The 11,589-nt window shown below is 39.5% G+C and overlaps 2 long non-coding RNA genes across 4 annotated transcripts; one reads left to right on the plus strand and one right to left on the minus strand.

The window, feature by feature from the left end:
* Window positions 1–779: 779 nt before the first annotated feature.
* On the minus strand, window positions 780–9,728 carry LOC115135174 (uncharacterized). 3 transcript variants are annotated; one of them, XR_003864453.1, is made up of 3 exons: window positions 9,519–9,728; window positions 7,707–7,894; window positions 780–1,497 (listed from the first exon to the last, which is right to left on the minus strand). It is a non-coding gene; the product is annotated as an uncharacterized LOC115135174 (long non-coding RNA). The 3 variants fall into 3 exon arrangements; XR_010465558.1 differs by lacking the exon at window positions 9,519–9,728 and adding an exon at window positions 9,159–9,477; XR_010465559.1 differs by lacking the exons at window positions 7,707–7,894; window positions 9,519–9,728 and adding an exon at window positions 5,569–5,755.
* Window positions 6,206–7,142, plus strand: LOC135574681 (uncharacterized). The gene is made up of 2 exons (XR_010465557.1): window positions 6,206–6,296; window positions 6,539–7,142. It is a non-coding gene; the product is annotated as an uncharacterized LOC135574681 (long non-coding RNA).
* Window positions 9,729–11,589: the final 1,861 nt, after the last annotated feature.

Genomic DNA, 11,589 nt, shown 5'->3' on the forward strand with positions numbered 1-11,589 from the left:
GTATTTTCCACTAGCCACTTTGGCAGGTGGTCAGGGCTTCACAGTGCAAGCATTTAACTCACATTTGTGAATAAAAATAGTAAAATATGATCACATTTATAGTAAAATAAATGTTGCAGTAGCTATATTTCTGCTGTTTTGTTCCATAGCTGGTAAATGTAATAGCACATGGTAAAAGAACCACAAATCCTACATAGCCTATCCCATCTCGCGCTGCAACACTGCCTGGCTGGGGGCTGTGCACACGTGAGATCTGAGTGAAATATTTATTTAATATTTTTGATGCGCACAGGCATAAAAGTTGGTATAATTTACTTGAAACTAAAGTCTACTGAAGTGAGACTTTGTTCTTGTGTTTCTTGGCTATTTACATTATTTTGTTCACAAGCTAGCCCAGTCAACACCGTGGGTTTGGGCCTATTCCATTTGAGACTCGGGGCTTCATACAGGCCGAGCTCTTCCCGAGTCCGGCAGAATCATATTACTCTGGGTTCTGGCTAATGGTACTCGGGCCCAGTCACACTAATTCTATTTATTTCAGTCATTCGGCCAATAATGGCATTAGCGATGTTTAGGCATATGCTGGTGGTCATGTTAATTATAGGACGACTTGAGATACATTATCCATGACTAACAGCACATCTGTGTCATAGCCTATTGTTCTGTGGTAGACTTATCTGTAAACGCTGATACATCCTGACAAAATACGATATGAGTGGCCTAAATGTAATTTTCTGGACCTTGTAAACTGTCGAGAATAAACCCATAACTGATCCAAATGGTTGTATAATCAGGACTTTATTTTGGCATGAAACACAAAAGGATGTTTGATTAGCCCACATCACTGCCTAGACAATCATTGTGTACTAACAATAATACATTCGTCATTGCACTGTGTTGTAGCCTAGGACATAGAATACCTTTATTAAAAAAAAAATGAAGGCCTATATCTTCCACCGGATAATCTGCTACATAGGTTGAAGAAGTGATGCAGCCTACAACCATGCATGTTGAGTTACTGCATTAGCCTATTAAACTGTTAAATGAAGTCTATAGCGAATTTAAAATAGCTAAAAAAATAACGACCATGACAGTCAATGGGTACGATTCCCAGAGCCACGAACAGAAAATTAATGCATGCACAGTGTTTTGGATGAAAGCATCTGCATTATTGTCACTTATTTGGATCTAGCTAGTGGTCAAAGACAAAACAAATAATTTTGTGAAACTATTCATGGTTGACCCTATACAGCCAATGGGTCAATCAGCTGCTGTCTTCTTTCATCGAAAAGCAAATCTATAAAAAAAGGAAATCAACTATATGTATCATGTAAAACAACATTCTATCGGTTTAATAAGTAGTGTTTCCAGCTGATCCCATTCCTCACTTGAACCCCCAAGTACATGTCTTCTTGTTTGTCTTCCTGCCAGCAGACTCTGTCTCTCCACTCTCAGCCTCTTCGTCTCTACCTTCCACCACCATGTGCCAAATACTCACTGTTAACAGCCAGAAATGTATGTGTAACACAACAGTTATCACTCATAATAACCAGGGATGGGTAGGTTACTTTCTAAATGTAATTAGTTACAAGTTACCTGTCAAATTGTAATCAGTAACTTAACTTTTGGATTGCCCAAACTCGGTAATGTAATCTGGTAACATTGTTACTTTTAGATTACTTTCCCCTTAAGGGGCATTAGAAGAAGACAAATGTATGTTACCAATTGAACGACATCTATTGCAGGATAAAATCCATGTTACAGTTTACATGGCTGGCTATATATTTAACTTTATGGGTCGGTTATGTAGGCTTCTTCATCGCTTTCTACTACATATTACGATTAAATGATAGACTTTGTTTTTTAATGTGAAGATATCAAAATTCCAGGCATTCCAATAAATGTTACACCCCTTGATCTTCAACAATAGGACTTGGAAATATGGAAGTATAGATAAGCCAAAATGTTTTCCCTGAGCATGACCCCAAAACTAAGGATTTATTAGCCAGTACTCTGTTTCTGATTTTGTTGTGGCACAGCATCTCAATGTGATTTTCTGGATATTTTTTTCTCATTTTGTCTGTCATAGTTGAAGTGTACCTATGATGAAAATTACAGGCCTCATTTTTAAGTGGGATAACTTCCACAATTGGTGGCTGACTAAATACTTTTTTTGCCCCACTGTATATTATGACTACATTTTGAAGTTTTTGTTTTGCATTTGTTATTTTTTTGCTGTTAGAGCACACTAAATGTTTTCTGGAAGTAAGGCAAAGTTGTAATGTAATGGCGACTGTGCTTGTATCTAAAAGTGCAGCAATGGAAGTGTGTGATAAGGAATGGAAAATATTTCAATCAAAGAATGGAACAAAACGAGCAAAAGTTGTAGTAGAAGACAAGGACCGGTCAGATTTCTTAATGGACTATGTTTTTTGAACAAGGAGATTCATTTGGGAAATCCATTTGTAATATCGAGGACTGTGAATAAACCAGTGGGAAAGGTGGATGAAGAACAGAAGTATGTGCTGGATCTGGCAAAATATTCCATGTGTTGATCTTCGGAGCAGGGCGCGTGCCAAAGGAGTTATAGCTGGAGTGTTGTTGGATATAGAAGAGTACAACTTCGTCAGAAAATCCCAGGAGTGGTGAGTGCACGTCGCCTGACCCGTATGGTAAATGGAAGGAAGGAGAAGCCTGTCAACATTGTTATTTGAGGAGACTGGATATGTGAGGTATGTGGTCCAAACCATTACAGTATGGAAAATGTAGAGGATATGGTCACATGTCAAATGTTTGCTGACGGGAGAGGTATTATATTGAAGTATCTGTGAATGGAAAATGTTGCAACTGTGGTGGGGATCATACTACGGACTTCCTTGAAGGTTGCGCAGCGGATCTCCTATGTGGAGGCCGGTGAAGAGAATCGAAGGAACAAGAGGCAGCATTGTTGAAGATATAGCGGTGGATGCATTGCAACCTGTTGCTAGTGTTTCAAGTCAAATCGGGTGATCTGGATACACTCATTTTGAAGAAGGTGGATTTTGGGACACTTATAGCCACAGTGATTCATTGTACAGCACACGTGTCTAAGAAGTACAATAATCTGGCTATTATATCTGCAGCCGAGAAGTTTTTGGGGCTCAGACTTCACGACAGAAGCATTACAAGGACTATGAATTGTCCTGCCCTCACAGGAGGCTTCTGAGCCTGTGTTGGGACCTGATTAGAATGAGGTTTTTACTGAAAGCAGGTTGATTTTGTTTAGTTAATACATTTTTTGGTAGTTTGTATGATATCTTATTTATTTTTACCCAAATGGTTTTCCTTTTTGGGATCCTTCTTATCCACCTGCACAGTAGGTGGCGGAATGCACATAATTGTTATGAACGTCATTATACCATAGAAGGAGCGATTACTTGTTTTCATGCAAGTTTTTTCACAGAAAAATACTGCATCAAACATCTTAGTTAGATGTAAATTTGCGTGACTAAGCTCTCTTCAGCAAAAACTCAAATGTCATAATTTTGCTATCTTAGATTAGTACTTTGAAGAAGTGTATACTGGATACGGCATCTCAAAATGGACAAACTACTATTGGCACTTTTTTCTCGTTTTTCAAGCGACGGTCTTTTAAGGGAGTATGCGAGCACAATTGTTCGGTTTGGTTAGCCGACCGCCGACCCCCCCCCCCCCCCCCAGCACGGTAGTTGTGTACAATGTATTATGATGGTTTATACAACGGGTAGGTCTAATCCTGAATGCTGATTATTTAAAACCGCATTCCAGCCAGCGTCTTTTTCACAAGTTACCACCGTCTAAATCTATGACATTATCTCACATTCTTTTACATTTAGTTTTTAACAGCGGAGATTTTTATAAACCTTGCTGTCTGTCTCTCCGACATTTGCAACATGACAGCCCACTTGGAGTTTGCCAAAAGGTACCTAAAGGACTTAGACCATGAGAAACAAGATTCTCTGGCCAACACCTTGGCCTGAATGCCAAGGGTAACGTCTGGAGAAAACCTGGCACCATTCCTACTGTGAAGCATGGTAGTGGCAGCATCATGCTGTGAGGATATTTTTTAACAGCAGGGACTGGGAGCCTAGTTCGGATCGAGGGAAAGATGAACGGAGCAAAGTACAGAGAGAGCCTTGATGAAAAACTTCTCCAGAGCTCTCAGGACCTTAGACTGGGGCGACGGTTCACCTTCCAACAGGACGACAACCACAAGCACACAGCTAAGACAATCCAGAAGTGGCTTCGGGACAAGTCCTTGAGTGGCCCAGCCAGAGTCCAGACTTGAGCCTGATCGAACATCTCTGGAGAGACCTGAAAATAGCTGTACAGCGACGCTCCCCATCCAACCTGGCAGAGCTTGAGAGGATCTGTAGAGAATGGGAGAAAATCTCCAAATTCAGGTGTGCCATGCCCAAGAAGACATGAGGTTGTAATCGCTGCCAACGGTGCTTCAACAAAGTACTGAGTAAAGGGTCTGAATACTTACGTAAATGTGATAGAATAAGGCTGTAACGTAACAAAATGTGGAAAAAGTCAACAGGTCTGAACACTTTCCGACTGCACTGTATATACAAAGAAATATCAATAGAAAACTGTTCAAACAAAACGAAGTGCAGCCACTTTCCAGCTTCAGATCTCTTGTGGCATGTCTTGTGGGGTATGCATGGGTGTCTGAGCTGTGAGACAGTAGTTCAAACAGACAGCTCGGTGCATTCAACATGTCAATACCTCTCATAAACACAAGTAGTGATTAAATCAATCTCTCAACTTTGAGCCAGGAGAGATTGGCATGCATATTGTTCATGTTAGCTCTCTGTGTACATGCAAGGGCTGACCTGTTCTGAGCCAATTGCAATTTTCCTAAGTCCCTTGTGGCACCTGACCACACAACTGAAATGTAGTCCAGGTGCGACAACTGGGGCCTGTAGGAACTGCCTTGTTGATAGTGCTGTTAAGAAGGTAGAGCAGCACCTTTTATTATGGAAATACTTCTTCCCATCTTAGCTACTGTTGTATCAATATGTTTTGACCATGACAGTTTCCAATCCAGGATTACTCCAAGCAGTTTAGTCACCTCAACAATTTCCACATGATTTATTACAAGTTGAGGTTTAGTGAATTAGTTTTCCCAAATAAAATGCTTTTAGTTTTAGAAATATTTGTACTAACGTATTCCTTGCCACCCACTCTGAAACCAACTTCAGCTCTTTCTTAAGCATTGCAGTCATTTCAGTCGCTGTAGTAGCTGACGTGTATAGTGTTGAGTCATTTACTCAACGCCAATGGCATGTCGTTAGTAATGATTAAAAAGTAAGGGGCCTAGACAGTTGCTCTGGGGAATTTCTGATTCTACCTGGATTATGTTGCAAGTGTTTTACACCCTTCAAAAGATTAGAATCTTGGTAATCAAACTACGTTTTCCAATTTAAAATAGCTATTAAAGAGAACAAATCCCATGCTTTTGTTTGAGAAGAGCAATCAAGAACAAACATTTTCCGCCATGACAGTTTTTACACATTCACATCTGAAGGTAAAATTATGACTTACTACATTCTGATATCTTGCTCTTATTTCTCTTCCTGAGTGACCCATTGATCAAATGAAGTGCCGTTTTCTTTGATAAAATCCATTTTTATAGCCTAAATCAAAACATTTTGTAAACTGTTTGTGCCGTGAATTCCATCTCTATCATTTTTTACGGAGCATTCGGCGTGATTCGCCCCTGTAAACAATCATTTATCTAGTCATGGTGAGTTTCAGTGCATTCCTCTGGATGTTTGCAACACAGCCAAATAAACGTTGTTTTTTTGCAGGTAGTATTGACCGAAGTGAGCTGATTTGAAGACAAAGATAAATGACTACCTTACGCACCAATAATTTTAGCGAAGCTTCATTAATTGACTATATTCTGCCCAATGACCACTGATCTTCTTGAAATCTAGCTGGGTAGATAGCCAATGAGCTGAGGTAAACGCCAGTATGTAATGGTTTGGGGTTGGACCACAATTCCTTGGTTGTAATCGCACGCGCAGGGAACTCCATTCTCGCATTGACGATCAGAGTTGCTGAAAGGTTTTTTACGCGCAGCTGTATTTCGGAAAGTTATAGTTTCAACGATTTCATTGAAGATATCATGGCGAATAAATCATGTAAAGCGAAGTCAAACTCTAAAGTGAAAAAGTGAAACAGATTTTTTGTTTGGGGAATCTTGGAGTGTTATGATTCAAACGAACTGAGGAGCTGTTTCTGCATGGACAGGACGTACTTCTGGACGGGTAAGTGCTAATGCCGTTTTATGAAATATATATTTTTTTAAATGCAATGAAATGTGTAGTTTGTGTGTGTGTGTGTGTGTATATATATATATGTGTATATATACACAACAATGGCCGGAGTTGAATGGAACACCTTAGTGACTGTTCCCTCTGCTCTATACAATCAATACATATCTGTTTATTTTATGTGATGATAAAAGGCTCATACAATACACATATGTTTTTAATGTTTTCTTTCACAGTGATAGCGACTCTGACTGGGAGCCCCCGGTGCCCGCTCTACCTGTGCCCCCAGTGGTGTTCATATGCCACAGTTCATTACTGCAGGCATGACTGTGCCTCAGGGCCAAAAGGGCACAGCATGGAGGCGTTGTGTTCTGTGTCGCATGAAATGCACCACTTGTTCAGTTTGCCTCTGCTTTATATCAGAAAGAGACTGCTATGGCAGCAAAATATTATGACGGGGACTTCCAAGGGGTGTACTGTTATTTTAAATGAAATATATTTATATATATATATATATATTTAAACATTTTTTTGTGTGTGTTAGAATTGCTTTTTGATATGTTGTATATAGTTATTTGCTCTGCTGTATATAGTTATAGGTCATTTCACCAATTCGGCCACTTGGGTACATTTGGGCAACTTGTGTGGGACACCTGGGTGACTTCATGCTAAATGTCATGTAGCTCACCCATTCCTGAAGTTATCAGTCTGAAACTTTGCACACATACAGTTTCCCTCTTGTGTTATCCATCAAAATTATCTTCAGCATCCTATCTGACTGTGTGGCTATTCTAGTACATGTGAAAGATGATACTACAACAATAAAAAACAGAAAACGTATGCTCTTTCTTTCTCTTTTCTTCCACCAGATCTACTGTGTTATATTCTCCTACATTCAATTAACATTTCCGAATGTTTCCATTCAAATGATACCAAGAATATGCATATCCTTGCCTCTGGGGCTGAGCTACAGGCAGTTAGATTTGGGTATGTCTTCAGGTGGAAATTGAGAACAAAGGGATGCAGCCATAACAGGTTAAGGCATATTGGGCAGGGCTGGGGGCTCTACAGTGAAATAAGACAATCACTAACCAAAACAGGCATATTGACATTAGGGAGAGGCATGTGTAGCCGGGTGATCATAGGGTCCAATGAGTAGCAATAGGTTAATCAGGGAGCCGTTCAGTAGTCGCTACTATGCTAGGCGAGCTACTATTACTACCGCTCTGAGACCAAGGACTGTCGCCTTGCAGATTTGATCATCTGTCCACCAAAGCCTTTAACGGGGACACGACTGTCAGAATTGGAGGCTGTTTTACTAGCTTCTTGAAGATTACAACTAGCTAACTGGTAAATTAGACTTTTCCCCAAAGCTCATTGGCAAGACTGCCAATACATACTCACCTCGCACAAAAGGCTTGAAATGCTTCAGGTTGGTTATTACTAAGTGGCAGTGTTCTCTCTTCTTTTCAGAAAGGTCCATCGCTGAGTTTTTCTCCCAAGTTTTAGTTAGCTAGGCAGGTAGCCTAACTTTAGCTTGGCTTGTTTACTTCTCTAGTGGGGTCATCTCAAATTTACGAGGAAGCATGTGCCTGCAAATAGTATGCATATGACAACCAATCATAAAGTCATTCATTAAAATCACACTTTAACCAACACACATCTATTTTTGTGACGACCTGGACCGACCGCTTGGTTTTGAAGTATTGAAACCAAACCATATGGATTTGAATGAAAAGTATTTGAATAAACATGAAAAGGTGAATGTAAGAAGCATAATTTGAAATAGGCAACATCATATTAAACAGCATAAACACACTCTAAACAGGTCAGGAGCCAGACAGGGAGCGTAAGGAACAAAAATAAATTATTTAGGCTATATTATTTCAAGGCTATAAGCTACATTGTGAAGCATGTCCGAGTGCTACACAATTGGCTGGTAGGAACATGAAGCACTCAGTATTTAAACAACATTTTGTTGTATTAAATCATTATAGTCTATAAATTGCAAACATAAGCTGTAATTTACAAATTAAGTCTATAAATTGCAAATATAAGCTGTCATTTACAAATTAAGTGAAAAATGACTTACTGGTGCATTTAAATGATTTTTTTTTAAACACAAGTTTGGCCGGTCTGTGGCTTCAAGCTCATGCAATGGTGCCTGGAGAGCAGGCCAGCAGTGGAGAATACCCTCTCCACACTTGCAGAGCCACTGGGGATGCTAAACACTCTTTTGGCCACTCTAGGCAGATAGTTTTTTGTTGTTGTTTTCTATAGGTAGGCCTAAAGGTTATTAGGCAAAATAACCCAATCAAAACGTAAAACTCTTTGAATGTGGGAATATACCAGGCTTATTGGGCCAAACTCAATTATGACCCATTGTAAAGATAATGCAACAAAAATGAACTAAACATTTAAGAGATCAGATTTATTTGTTTATAAATACTTTGCTATAATGACACACTTCGTTATCTACCCAGCTCATTCCTTTCTTTTATCATGTGCACATAGTAAGTACAACATCATGCTTTAGGGTATGTGTCTTTTCAGATTCCACAATGATTATTTAGTTATGGACACTACATCACCGCACTCCCTCTTTTGCTCTTGTTCCTGTGTGTTTATCAGTTTCTTTATGAAAATGTAAATAGTTTGCTAACTCCATGACAGTAGCTAAAGCAGCACACAAGTACACCACAATGCATGCTGGGCCAGGCATGCCCTGAGCTGGTGATTTTTTTTTATTTTTTATTTATTTAACTATGTAAGTCAGTTAAGAACAAATTCCTATTTACAATGACGGCCCACAGTGGGTTATCTGCCTTGTTCAGGGGCAGAATGACAAATTCTTACCTTGTCAGCTTGGGGATTCTATCCAGCAACCTTTCGGTTACTAGTCTAATGCTCTAACCACTAGGCTACCTGCTGCCCCGTGAAGCGAGCGCTACTGCAGTGAAATTGGAATGGGCGAAAAGGCCGACGGTCCAGCCTTTGGGAATCTCGCTCAAATTGGGCATATTGAGCATCTCCTCACAAATGTATTTCATTTATTTAACTACGCAAGTCATTCAATAACAAATTCTTATTTACAATGCTAGCCTACACCGTCATTGTCACATACTCTGGTTGGGGAATGCTGCCAGCATGGCTCTTGCCTTTAAAACACATAACTCATTGCTTCAAGCCACACCCACCAAACAGGAGCAAACGTACCTCAAAGTCTGTTCAATAACGTACATGAACGTTTTTGGGAAGTGTTTAGTTCAGTACAAACCGTTCCACAATGTAGCAAATGTTCAAGCGAACTGAGCGCACCTCAGAACAGTAAGTCACTGTATATATAAATCATTGGTCACAGCTCGCCGTGTATATACATGGTTGGCGCATCAGCCAAACTGTATCCGTGCAACGAAACAATGTTAGCTCGCTAGATCAGAATGGTTCTTATCAGAGATGTGCGTACGCATGGTCTAAAGTTTGCGGGGAGTTGAGTACATATTTTTATTTATTTTTTATAAATGCCAACTTTTGGCGCACACACATTTTGGGGTGTATGTTGTAAGTATGCACGGTTTATAAATGAGGCCCCTGGGGTGTAATCATTAGTCCAAACTAAAACGAGTTTCTAATGTTTCATTCCGTTTGCTTCCGGGTTAAGAAACATTTTGCAACAGAATCGGCGTACTGAATATAGTCAAGTCATTGAGATACCAGTACCTGCTATTTTATTAGGATCCCCGTTAGCTGTTGCGAAAGCAGCAGCTACTCTTTCTGGGGTCCACAAAACATGAAATAATACACAACATTAATAGACAAGAACAGCTCAAGGACAGAACTACATCAATTTAAAAAAAGGCACATGTAGCCTACATATCAATAGACACACAAACTATCTAACGGGAGAGGCGTTGTGCTCTTCTCCTGCCCCCAATGAAATATCAACCTATCAGGAGCATTGGAGCATAAGGCTGGTGAATGTAAAAATACTTACTGGAGTATAAGTATATAAGTAGTTGTCCTGTATTTCATAAAATAATAAGAGTTGGCTACACCATAAACAGTTTTCCATTCATACAACGTGTCTGGTAAATTTCCACAGTAGATTTGCCATGGTAAACGAGGAAATACTTTATTCGAGTTGTTCGGAAAGATTGTCAAACAGATAAATCGCCTGTAGTCTGCTCATAAAGTATGACTTAGATGTTTTGATGATAATACCAACCAGAGGACGAAATAGTCTGGAAAAATTATGGCTGCAATCAAGACTGGCTTTCGATGGTTACAATTGGCCCTGTATCTCCTTGGACACCAGAGGCTCAACCTACAACAAGTTAATTCACCTTCAAGAAAATAATAAGAAAACACCTAATGCTTAGGTTTAAATGTTAAATGTGTTTGTTACCGGTCAGGTATTTTATGTCTGTAATATCTATTTGTTAACATTTGTAATGTCTTCAATGTAAAATATAAGCATTTTTATTGATGTGTTGGACCCCAATAAGATTAGCTGGCATCATGACATCAGTTAATGGGGTTCCTAATAACTTCAAATTCCAGCCCACAATATTACTGATAAAATATCATAACTGCATTGATTTCAATAAATAGTTTCCTCAGTCATTTACTGTAGACATAATAGAACCAATTTCTTATTAATGGTCTTAATGTGCTCTAGCATTTCAGTGTGCCAGGTTTTTTCAAGCCCCTTCATTATTTATTTGCATTAAAGTTCAGGCTTTAGTGGTCAATGTCAAATTATATTTCTGAAAAGTTGTGTTTGTAAGACATTCTTACTGTGGCTCCAAGATGTCGCCCCCGCCTGGCCACCTGAAACAAGAGCCTGCCAGAGGCCGAGGGCTGCAGCTCCTCTCTGGGGCTCCCGTCATGAAGGAACTGCTCTCCTTGTGCTACTCCTCCCCTGTGTTGCAGTGAAGCTCAGGCTCCAGTGGTACATTTTGTGTCCAATTTTGTAAGACATAATTATTCAGACATAATTTGAGTGAATGTGGTCAAATTAACACATTTTCTCGCTCACCCTTTTGAAATCAAACATCTGATCAAATTACTGGTTATTCCCCTGAGTTCTTAGAAACAAATACATGTGGAACCTGTCCAATTTGAGCCCATGGATCTGGTTGGGTGAAATGTGGTGCTTTATCACAAAAGGGCACAATTCTTTGCTCTAGCTTCTCCATTATTGCAGCACAAACAATATGCTTCGAACTACAGCATATGAATCAAACAATAAACACAAAGGGTAAAATAGTGATAGAAATAAAGTGTG

The sequence above is a fragment of the Oncorhynchus nerka genome, linkage group LG2 (genome assembly GCF_034236695.1).
Source record: "Oncorhynchus nerka isolate Pitt River linkage group LG2, Oner_Uvic_2.0, whole genome shotgun sequence".
NCBI classification, from domain to species: domain Eukaryota; kingdom Metazoa; phylum Chordata; class Actinopteri; order Salmoniformes; family Salmonidae; genus Oncorhynchus; species Oncorhynchus nerka.